Consider the following 12,736-nt stretch of genomic DNA (forward strand, 5'->3'; position numbering starts at 1 on the left):
AACCATCTGTAATGAGATCTGGTGCTCTCTTGCTCAGCCATCCTCATCAACTTAGAGCATGAAACACAATATAGACAAGTTCAACAGAACCACCATGTACGGGTTGCCCATGCTGCTTCAGCATTGCCAGGGCATAAATTTCATTTTTATTCTTCATTTGTTTATCATAGCACTAAAGAGCAAAATCGGACATTTAGTTTACCTCCACACACACACTCGCAAACACACACACAAACATACACTCACAAACACACACACACACACACACACACAAATAGTTTTCTTCCCAGCCTGTGCTAAATTTTTAGAAGACAGCCCTGAATAAAGAAAACTTCCTGGGAAAAAGAAGTGTTTCTTTCATGTTTTCCTCCTGCTGCTCAGAGTAGAGAACAAAAGTCAGTCCCCCACAATTTCCGTAAGCATTTATTTTATTTCTCAGGAAATCCACCCATTGACCAGGAGTCCTCGGGACACTGTGAAGTGCCATTTGTGGCTCTTTTCTTTCTCTAGTGAGTCCCAAACAAGGTTTATTTAATGTTTGATCATAGTTCTGCTATCTTCCTGTTTTACTGTAGCCCTAGTCATTCTGGGTAAAATGATAAACAGATAGAAAAGAACCATAAACGTTGAGCCTCAACAGAAATATTTTTAATGTCTCAACATAGTGGTTGAGATTTTCCTCAAACTGAAATAAGAATCCAGGCAAGTTCCTTGTTTGTCTTCTGTATCCCTAGGAAGCCATTTGCCAAGCTCTGGCTGCCTGGCTCTCTGCCTCCAGGAATGCCAATCAGAGGACATTCTTTTTCAGGCAGCCAAGTTTGGAAGTCAGTTTGTTTCTGTCCGTGAGGAGGGCGGGGGTGATGGCAGGGGAAGCCAGTGAGTCCTCAGCTGATCTTCAGCTTGCAAAGGGCTTGTGGAATCGCCTTCAATGAAAGCAGTTCCTTTTAACCACGAGGACACAGGTAAAGGACAGCTGAGTAAATCAGCTTTAAAAGAAATGGGCGGAAGCTTCGTGGGAGGGAGGGGCTGAGGGAGACCTTTGAAAGCCTGCCATTGGTGAGTTTACCAAAGGCATCTGCCAGTGGGACTTCAGTGGAATGTGAAACCAAATCGTTTTCAAGTTAAAGATAGACACACTGGATGCCAGAATCTGGAAGCCGGGTTTTTAAACTTCTGTCTCTCCCTAGGGTTTCAGAGTTGGTTGTGGTCTCAGGGGTAATTGCAATTTGGCTAAAAATCTGTTCTTCCCATGAGCGTGCTAGCAGTCACGGTGTTCTCTAGGTGAACTGGCTCTAAAAGGGTAGAAGAGTGGATGCTGCGCCTGATCAGGGTAAGTGAGAACACCCGAGGGATTTGGAGGTGCATCTCTGGGAAGGTGGATATTGACTTTTGCTTTGTGCTTGGTATGAATGAAAGATAGCGGAGATTTCGTTGTTTCTTGATGGAACTGCTGTCCTTTCTGGAAGCAGGTGGCCTTGGCTGTTGCGAGTGGCCGAAGCAAACCCAGTATTTGTGCACTGCTGCTTTCAAGTTCGCATTTCAGAGTTGTAACTTCAGTGAAGCCTGTAGCCTTGCTCTTTCCCGTTAACCCTTAAGTACCCGAGGCTTATGGAGTTCCGAGTTAGGTGAGCTGAAACGCAGCTTCCCTGGCATGGCTCTCTTTTCAAATGCAGACGGTGAACACAAAATATTTCAAAGAAAAATAAAGGGGAGGGGTTGTTCTAACTAATGATTCTTTTCATGGTGCTCTGAGACCATTAGAAAGTACCTCATTTTTAAAGAAGCGGCATAGAAAAAGCAGGCAGCCTCTATCAAAGAAAACAATGTATTAATAGCAGTTGTTTGGGGCATTACCTCATTAATTCTAAGCAACTCCTCTCCTCCAAACAAGCTGGTATCTGTAAGTGAATGGAAATGTTCAGATTATGAAGAACTCCAGACAGGAGGGAAGGAGGGAAGGAAACAGTGGTTAAATCTGTCATTGCCAAGTTGTGTTTTAGCTTCTCAAGTGTTTCAACGCAAGGAGAAGGGAAAACTTCAGTTCCTCACCCTTTGCCCATGTATAGGTTTTGTTTCTTGTTTGGTCAAAGTGACCTCTCCCTCTCTTCTTAGCGACAGCTTTTCCAGACTCACACAGCATTCCTTCTGAATAAATATTGTCCATAATAGTCCCAGAGTGCATGGTGTGAATTGGATACTCTCCTTTATATGGGGAAAATAAGAGCACTGATGCTCTCCTGACAGAATGCGGGGCTGAACAGTGGAACTGGCCTCATTGTGCTCGGCCACATAGACCAGACTGAATGAAGTTAGCTTAAGTAGATGCAAGCACCGAGTGGATTAATGCGGCTCGTTCATACAACTTCGATAATAAGAAGTAATGTAGTATGTTGTTCTTCTGAGCTAAAAGGTAGACATTATGTCCACAGAGTTGAACTTATGGCTGCTGGGCAGAGGAGCAAGGACAAACAAAATGAAGTTAGCAGAGCCCAGGACTGGTCTGTCCAGCCACGTGCTCCCAGTTTTACCTCCTATCTTCCATCTCCGTAAAGGAGAATAATGAGGCTAAGGGCCCAAGACCTAGCTGCAAGGAGGGGACTGACCCATGCATTTTAAGTCCTCCTCTGTGGACTGGCAATGTGTGCATTTTGTTAGAAATACCTACCCTTGGAAGAGTTTGGGCAGTTTGCTAAATTGTAGCTAAGGTTTAGTGATACTTAGAAAGAACCCATTACAGTACACAAATGGCAAGTATTTCTCCATTCCCAATGAGCAGACAGAACCTAGGCACATTCTTCCTAGTCAGATCAGGCAAGGGGTAACACTATATGGGTGGCTGTGTCCTGAGTGCCTGACATTAAGAATGAAGCTGGCAGTAATTTGTGATGACAGGAAGCAGAACTCAAGACACACAGAGACACCTGTAGTCAAGCCTGTCATTTATACACCTGGTTCAGTTATATCATTTAGTGTTTGCTATATTGAGTTTTGGTTTCTAGTTTTCAATGTATAAAAAAATGAAAAAATTAAAGTTCAAAATTCTCACATGGAAGAATTTTTAGCAATGTGGCTAATAGTGACAGTGTTGGCAAACACTGACAAATGCAAATACGTGACTCTCACTGTTGCACCGTTGCTGAAGTTTCTAGTTCCATGACGGAGTTGAAAGCTTGGGACTTCTTCCTTTGAGCACAGTGAAGGTTGCTGCCCTTTGATGTGTGTCAGCTAATTATAGCTGGCGCGTTACTGGCTATGTTTCTGTTATTGCTGCCCATCCCGTTTTCGCTCGTGATGTCTTGTCTTCTAAATACCTCAGATGATTTCTCTGTAAGTTGAAAATATATTTTGAAAATTACCCATTGAACCTGGCATGGTGGCACCGACTTACAATCCCAGCATTTGGCAGCCAAAGCTAGGAAGCTCCCTGAAAGTTCAAGTTGCTGGAGTTACTTCTATTTCGAAAAGAATAAACGAATGAATGATTTTAAAAAGGGTCCCTTGTAAGGGTTTTTCAAGGCCTAATTAGGATGGTGGTTTCCTGCAGAGAGGGAGGCAGGTGGCAGACTAGAAATGCTTAGACAAAGTACCCCTGGCGCCTTGAGCTCCCTCTGTGACAGAAGCCCGCTTGCAAGCAGTGTGAGCAGAGGCTCATTCTAGGTTCCCTCTGTCCCAATGGAAGATATAGGCATTCCAGATCCCAGCAGACACTCGGCCAAAGAGTTTGACGTTTTGATGAAGTCTGTCAGGCCGCAGAAGGAACTGCATTCTGCAGTCTTGTTTGTTCATGCAGTCATATGCCAAAGGGTAGAACTTCATGCTGTAAAGTTTAATTTACCTCTCCAGCTTCTAATTTAAAAACTTCTATTATTTTTATTATGGATGCATTGTGCGATGGGGTGGTCCCATGGCGCTGTGTGGCGGTCAGATGGCACTTTTGTGGAGTCTGTTTTCTCCTTCCATCTTTGTGTGGGTTCCAGGAATCAAACTCAGGTTGCCAGCCTTGGCAAGTGAGTTTATCCTCTGAGCCATCTCACCGACCCACTGCTTTCTAAATTTTCTTTTGCTAGATTCTCACCTTGTGATTGACTCTACCCTGATTTTGTATTTTTGATTTTTTTACTTATTTGACTAGAACTCTGAGTCCAAGTTATCTATGTCGGGATCACAACAAGAGGTTCACTCTGCTGTGCTAATAGCCATCCTTCCTTAAAACACATCTTCATCCTAGACAATGCATTGCAGAGTCTGCTGCTGCCATTAATAGTTTCAGGATGTTTGTGTTATTCATTTGTTTTTTGTACTTTTTAGTTGTGTTCTGATTCATTTAAGACTTCTTAATTACATATGCTTACTGACTGCAGGGCTCATGTTCTCCAGCTCCGTAGGCGTTGTCTACAATACTCAGCAATCCTCTCACTCATCCCTAGTCACTTTCCTAGATAATCTCTTAATCTCTAATCCACCCACTCCACTCACTTCAGCTGTTCACAAACTTTGACCCTTCCGGCTTTCTCTCTGCCTGGATTGGGTGCCAGCACATCTTTGTAGATTATTGTAAGTTAACCCCTTCCGCCCCCTGCGTTCCTCTGCAGTGACTGCTGTGGGTCTTCATCTTCTTACTCAGTTGCTGTTTATTTTTAGTTATTCATCTGCCTCTAAGACACATCACCACCACCCACTGTATAGCTTTCAAAGTGGACAAATCTGTCTTTTATCTAAGAACTACAGCTGCTAGTGACTGGAAAACTCCAGCAGCCTTCAGAGCAAGAGTACTCCATTCCCAGCAAGTCCTGCAAGGCCTGTCACAAAGTGTCAACCATTCCTTTACCGTCTCTCCACTCCTTTTGTGGTCACCCCCAACACTACTCAAATGTAACTGCCATCTCCGGGATCTGCCACATACTAAGATCATCCTTGAGGGTCCATAGAATCATTTCTCTTTTCCCAGAATGCTTGTTACTCCTCAAATTTCACCTAAGATGTCACTCTTGATGTGGTTTCCTTATCTTCAGAGTGTACCAGAAGTTCCCAAGACCCTAATAGCATGGACTGTGCCTCAGTGATTTCTGTACTATGAGTAACCAACACACACAGACACACACACACACACAGACACACACACCAAAAGAAAGACAGACAGACAGACAGGAAGGAAGGAAGGAAGGAAGGAAGGAAGGAAGGAAGGAAGGAAGGAAGGAAGGAAAAGAATAAAAGGGAAAACCCACTCCCTACAGGTTTAATGAAAGAATAACCGTCTGTTTCCAGGGCTGCTATTCCTTATTCTTTATTTCGCTTGCTCTTACTCATCCTATGTTGTGATCTCAGCATAGTGATCACTAATGATACTAAATGCCAAGTAGAATCAGGAAAGATTTGCTTGTCTGGTGGGGGCTGTTCTTCTGGAGAAATGGGACTGATTCTCATGTCGCTGTCAAATGAGGCCGACTGATAAGAAGTCACGTTAGCAGCGGAGTGAGTCGGCTGCCACCAGCTGCACGTGGAGAGATGGGCAAAGGCCGGGCACAGTGCACTGAAGTAGCAGGTCCAACCGCTCGTGTTCAGCTCTGGAGGTGGCTCAGTTGGCTTACATTACTTTATTCCCACAACCCAGGGATAGAAAGTCCAGTGGAGAGGCATGAACGCTGAGCTCCAGTTCTGAAAAGCCAGAGACAAGCAAAGCCTTGGGGCTTGATGGCAAGTCAACCTGGCTTTTGTGGAGAGTTTCAGGCCAGTGAGGGCCCTTGTCAAAAACAAACAAATAAGAAAGAGGAAGGGAGGGAGGGATAGAGGGATAGAGGGAGGGAGAGAGGGAGGGAGGGAGGGAGGGACAGAGGGAGGGAGGGAGAGAGGGAGGGAGGGAAGGAGGGAGGGCAAATGATGCCTGTGAAATGACATCGTAGATTGGCTTCTGTCCTCAACACACACATGCACACGCATGAACACACACATGAACACACATGCACACACATGCACACACATGAACACGTACACATGCACACACATGAACACATGCACACACGAGCACACATGAACACACGAATACGCATGCACACACATTAACACACACACACACACACACACCTCATCAGGAACACTCAATAGCACACCATAAAAAAATCAGTGAGGAACTAAATTAAAACAAATCCCCTTGCACACTGTGTGAATGTCAACTGTAAGAAAACTGCCTTTTCAGACCAGTGCAGCACGAGAAGGAAAGTATGTGATAGCTTAATGCCGTGGATGCATCACTTTAAATTGTAAAACTGAATTTTTTGCTTTAAAATTGAAGGCCTTGGAGCACAGTGCTGATGTCATGTTATTATCAACAAATGCTAAGTAGAGGAAGTCTCTTCAACTAAAGAAGAGTTGAGTATTATTAACAGTGGGGACCAAAGGGAGTTGAGTTTTGGTAAAGCTGTTTATTCAATTTTGACTCTTCAGACTGTTTGAAAGTTTTTCATACTTTTATTGTACGCCCTTGTTATGCCCTATCTTGAATTTGAAGAAATGAAGAAATTTCTCCCACGAAGAGAAAAGCCTCAATATAGGTAAGACCAAAGCTTATCTTTAAACAAACGTCTGATTCTAATTAAATCTTTAAATCCAGTATTTCCAACATGAGTCCTAGAATTCCCATAAGAAATATAATTCTCCCATGGTGTCCTTCATATTTCACCTACAGGAGAAATGAGGACTCCTATCCAGCAGGAATCAGATGTTAGCTTCCAAGGAGTAGGAACAAAGTCAAGCTCCAGCCCTTCCCTTACCTGTTCTAGGCAATGGGGTTTAGTTGCTGCCTTCCCCTGAAAGACATCATGTCTCTTTAAATGTTCTGTCATTTATATTCTTCACTTGAGTTGACCTCACACTGTTTAATAAAACTCATTTTTCTGTTCTCAGGAATAAGTATTTCCCTCACAACAAGTCAAGTCTTAGGGCACTTGGTAGTATTTTGACTCTTAAAAATGACTACTTCAGGACAAGATGGCTCACACTTGCAATCCCAGCATGATCATAATGAGTTCAAGGCCAATTTGGCCCACAGAGTGGGTCCCAAGCTAGCCTGAGCTACATGAAGAGACCATGTCTCAAAATAGAACAAAAGACAATTTAAGGAATACCATGTCTGGCAGATATTTTTATTAGATATTAGCATCAAGAGCCTAAAAATGCTCAATTTTCTTGCATACTATTAATATCAAACAAATTTGTTTGCATAAGTAAAGCTGAACTTTGCAGTTTTGCCAAATAAATACAATGTAAAGATGTCTCACTCACCCAGATTATGAAAGATTTGTGAATATGTACATGTTTTTTTCAAAGAACAATATGTTTATTTTTATTAGTCCCCTTTTGAAATCCCATTAACTTTTTTCTGTTCATTCCTAAATGAATTTGCAGTTCACAAATCTGTGGACACTGAAAGAACAAATTCACCAAAATGATCACAACTCAGGATACAGATACCTCACTGGACTGTGGAAAGTTATAGAATAATTTTTTGAATGAGGTTGATCTTCTAATATAAATGAACTCAGATTGTTCCTTACTACACCTTTATAAAAACATGCTAACACACAGAACTGTTGTCTGTTAAAACCTCCAGTAAATATAGTGATTATCCTTTAAGACTTGGACTGAGGGGGTAGGTAGCTCATCTATTGAGAGCACTATGCTCCTGCATAGGATCCTGCATGGCATTGCCTTTCTGGCTTCTGGAGGCACTGCACACACGTGGCACACATACATACATGCAGACAAAACAATCACATACATAAAAGATAAATGTCTTTTAAAATTCTCTTATAAAGCAAATTCACTATTGAAAACTATTTTGTAGGAAAGACACATTGTTTTCATTTTTAGTGAGGTTTTTTATTTTTTATTGATTTTTATTGAGCTCTACATTTTTCTTTGCTCCCCTCCCTGCCTCTCCCCTCTCCCCTTCAATCCTCCCCCAAGGTTCCCATGTTCCCAATTTACTCAGGAGATCTTGTCTTTTTATACTTTCTACTTCCCATATAGATTAGATCTATGTAAGTCTCTCTTAGTGTCTGCATTGTTGTCTAAGTTCTCTGAGATTGTGATTTGTAGGCTGGTTTTCTTTGCTTTATGTTTAAAAACCACCTATGAGTGAGTACATGTGATAATTGTCTTTCTGTGTCTGGTTTACCTCACTCAAAATGATGTTTTCTAGATCCAGCTATTTTCCTGCAAAATTCAAGGTGTCATTATTTTTTCTGCTATCTAGTACTACATTGTGTAAATGTACCACATTTTCCTTATCCATTCTTTGGTCAAGGGGCATCTAGGTTGTTTCCAGGTCTGGCTATGACAAACAAAGCTGCTATGAACATAGTTGAGCATATGTCCTTGTGACACGATTGAGCATTCTTTGGATATATACCCCAAAGTGGGTATATATTATTGTGTCTTGAGGAAAGTTGTTTCCTAGTTTTCTTATTATATATGTTTAATAAGGTATGCACAGATTATGAAGCGTGGTTTCCTGAGAAAATAAGTTCCAATCTCACTGTAATATAAAAACCTAGGATTTCTCTCATGTGAGTCACTTAGTTGTCATATGTTGGCTGAAGGCAACCTTCATTTTTTTCCTATGCTCACACTTCCTTGGTCAAGGTATACCATATAGCCACACCTATGTTCAGCATAATAAAAAACAGAACTCTACCAACATGTCTGAAAAAAGAAAGGCCTGAAATATCTATGGAAGCTCCAGCAAATTTCCAAACTCACAGGTGATTAGGCATCCCCAATTCTCCACAGACTAAACAAAGGTTTACGTATGCCAGTAGGTCTACCCTGGGGAATTGCAAGCCTGCCACCTGTGATGTGATGCTGGCATCTCTTGTCCTGTTGACATCTTCTGACTCATCTCCACTCACATATTTCAGCTCTCTGAATCCTTGCCGTTTTTGCAATGCTCTTGCAAAGCTAGGATTCTAGGCATCCTCCTGCCAATCATTAGGCCATAAATAATTTGGGGGGAATTCAAAGAAACTTCTATTAAGGAAATCTTACAGAATATGGGAACGACTATGACATGTTCACCTTCCCCTCTCTACAAATTCATATAACGACATTGATAGAACATAATTGAATGCGTGTATAATCCCCACCCCTACTTTCTAAGCATGGTAGAAGGACTGGGTGTAGAGGCGGGGGACATAACGCGCTGCACTTTAGAAACGCATGGTCTTGAGTAGCGCTCACATCACTCAAGCTCTGCCTGTGCTTAGCATTCACCTGTGACCACTAATGAGATAAAATCCAGGAAGTCTAAGAGTAATGGGGCATTTAAAGGCTTTTACATTTTGAGGCAGTTTGTTGAGGTCCTTGGAATTGTAATATAAGTCAGAAAACTGAGTTTATGTCTTTGGTGGCAGTAATTCTAGGAAACGCTTCATTTTGTGTCTGAGGATTCCAAATCAAGCAAATTGCTATAGATTTTTATCTCTTTCTTAGAGATTCTAGCCAACACTAACAATAAAGCTTCATGAATGTTCTATGTGCACTGGTTCAACCCGGTTACGTGCAGTATTTTCTAACATGGAGTTTAAGAGAGCAGAGAAAGAGACACACAGAAAGAGTGTCTCACACCATCAAATATAATTTGGTAAATTCTACTTCAAGGACACCTGTTACGTTGTATTAAGAATTTTTAGTGGGGATAGAAAGATTGGCAAGAGCATAAGACACAGGCTCAATCCCCAGAAATCACAGTCAGGAGTTCATAACTTCTTATAACTCCAGACCCAGGGGAGTCGATGGCTCTGCCTCTGTGAACACTGAACTCACACAAACTATATATACACACAATGCACACACACACACACATATACATGATTTAGAAATAAAATAAATATCCTTTATAAATAATTTATAATTTAGTATTATATGTCATATACTTTTAGAATATAAAGCTAAGGATTTTTAAAGGACTTTTGTAAATATCTTTGCTATTTGCTAATTCATTTTCATGATAAAAGACATTGTTTTTAAGTTGACACACCATCCAGTGATATTTATTGTTATTTGGGTACATTACTTGTGATACACTACAAATAAGAAAAACACTCAGATATCAAACATGATTTGCTTTTTTGACCTATCTTGTTCAAAATTCTAAAGTTGTTACACATTTTACAATATGCCAATACATTATTAATCCATTTTTAACTTAGTTTTTGTTTCTAAATTAAGACCTTGTGAAGAGAACAGCCTTCTTCAACTTCAACATCTGTTTATTGATTTTTACCCCTCACTTTCTTCAAAATCAGACACACTAAAGGTTCAAAAAGAAATTATTGAGTTTAATCAAATTCTTTACTAAAGTAAGCAGCTGGGGGAATTTTCCTGTGACTGAAGAAGGGTAATAAATAAACAAAGCGAAAAACACTTACTTTCCTTAACAGAACGTGTACTGTGGCGAAGCACACCGACTGTATAAAGCAATCATTTACTCTGTGAGGTGTGTGCTTCCAGAAAGTAGCTCTATCCAAAGAGCATCCTAGGTACACGGATTGTCCAAAGAGCATCCTAGGTACATGGATCTTGTGTAGGCATCAAGGCAGGCAGGTGCGACAGGGCATGGATGTTCTTTGTCGCGTGTCCATCCTGATAAGATTATTCTGCTTTTCATCCATCAGCAACTTTCAACCTTCACCCCACTTTAACTAGGAGAGAAATAAATAGTTTTAAATCATTTTGGAGATATATTTTTATTTTACATCGTAGAAAGAGAAACCATTTGGTCATAATTATGGGAAGCATAATTTTATGTGTATCTGTGTTCTTGTATGTGCAGATAAATGTTTGTGTGCAAGTGCACATGCATGGGAGTGCATATGTGTGCACATTCATGTACCGGGCACAGGCCAAGGGTCCTTTCCCAGGTACTATCCCCACATTGTTTGTTTATTTATTTATTTATTTTAGGACAATTCTCTCACTGATGGGAACTCCACTGGTAGGCGACACTAGTTTGTGAGTTCCCAAGGGCCACCCATCTTCTGTCTCCCCAGTGCTGTAATAGGCATTTATGTGAGGTTACAGGGATTTCAACTCAAGTCCTCATGCTTCTACAATAGCATATTTTCTACTGAACTGTCTCCTCAGTCTGGTAGAATAAATTCTTATCACACATATTTTCTTGTGATTAAGTTTTATTTATACTTTACCTTGGGGTTATAGTAAAATTCAGAAAGCATAATGAAGTCGTCAACACTTCTAACCATGCATTGCAGGAGCATCTGCAGGTTTCTTTTGAGTACTGTGGGTTCCTCTTAATCAGTTTTAAGAGCTTTTTAAAGGAACCACACAGTTGCATTTCCTCCTATTTACAAAGTTAGAAAGCCAGTTGTAATCCACAGTTTGAAACTTCCTAGCACCTAAAACACTTAGAAGATTGGAAAATATCCTGTATCACCATTTGCCAATCACCAGAACAAAAATGAATTTCAGTTGCTTAGATTTACAGTACTACAGTCTCTTCTCGAAAATGACATGGGGGAAGCATTTAGTATAATGAGGCAGAGAGTCCTGGTGTGCAAGTTATACTATATTTTTTATTGCATAGGTAAATTATCACTTCAGTTTCTATATGATACCCCAGTGGCCTTGAAGACACAATACAGCTTGCGGAAAAGCCTGCTTTTGTCTTAGGCAATAACTCATTCTCTCAGAGTGTGCTTTCTGAGAATTACTGCTAGCATTTCTCACTGTAGGCAGAATTTCATGAAGGTCATTCACATATAGTTACTGAACTTAAGTACAAAAAATGTAGGGAGGTTAACTGAAGTCTGCTATACTGCTGCAACAGGAAAAACTAAAGAAATTTTATATCTATAGTACTCAGGAAACAAAAAGAAAATCAATCACAGAATGTAAACTTTTGTTGGCATTCCTTTGCTTTTGCAAATTTTTAAAAATATGTAAGCTCGGCATCTGACATGGCTCAGTGAGTAAAGTCACCTGCAATTGACTTCAGTTCAATTCCTAGGAACCATATAATAGAAGGAAAGCATGTCCCATAAAGGCTGCCCTTACACTACCACATGTGTACTGAGGTATGCACACACACACACACACACACACACACACACACAAACAAATTAACTAATTAATTAATGTAATGAAATATTTTGAATTAAGCATGGGTTTTTGGGAATGGTCCTGGGAGACTTAGTAATAACAATCAAACACACTTCTGTACTTGTAGTTACATTTTTCATCCTGTTTTAAATACTAAATATACAGACCTTAATGGCACAGCATACGAAATTATATATATAAGTTGTATTTTCTAATGTGATGATATAAGAATAAATTAAAATAAAACTTTTCTTCAGATGCCCTCACCAGTCAGTGGTGCAGCATTTGGGGACAACTGCTTCAGGCTTTCTGCCAAACCATTACTGGTAATCGGACAACAAGGGATGAAGAAAATCCAGATGCTACTGCCTGCCTTAGTTAGATATGCATTTGCTAAAAGAGAAGCCAACACAATTCCTGCATAGGTCATCAAAGCTGCTCATGCACGCATGCCACACACACACACACACACACACACACACACACAAATGCTTTTGCAAGTTCAAGAATATACACATCAAATAAACTCTGCTCAAAGCAAACAACAGCAACAGCAGCAGCAGACTGAGCTGGCCTTGACTGGACCATTTCTGTACTTTGAGTGGGTTCGGTATATAGCAGC

General features: G+C 40.7%; 1 protein-coding gene across 1 annotated transcript in view; it reads left to right on the top strand.

Moving 5' to 3' along the window:
• Positions 1-857: 857 nt before the first annotated feature.
• Positions 858-12,736, top strand: part of Dtna (dystrobrevin alpha) — a 266,220-nt gene continuing 254,341 nt past the window's right edge. The window contains exon 1 of the mRNA XM_038329659.1: positions 858-962. The gene's annotated coding sequence lies outside the window, so the exon portion shown is untranslated. The remainder of the gene's footprint in view (positions 963-12,736) is intronic.

Source organism: Arvicola amphibius, chromosome 5 (genome assembly GCF_903992535.2).
Source record: "Arvicola amphibius chromosome 5, mArvAmp1.2, whole genome shotgun sequence".
NCBI classification, from domain to species: Eukaryota; Metazoa; Chordata; class Mammalia; order Rodentia; family Cricetidae; genus Arvicola; species Arvicola amphibius.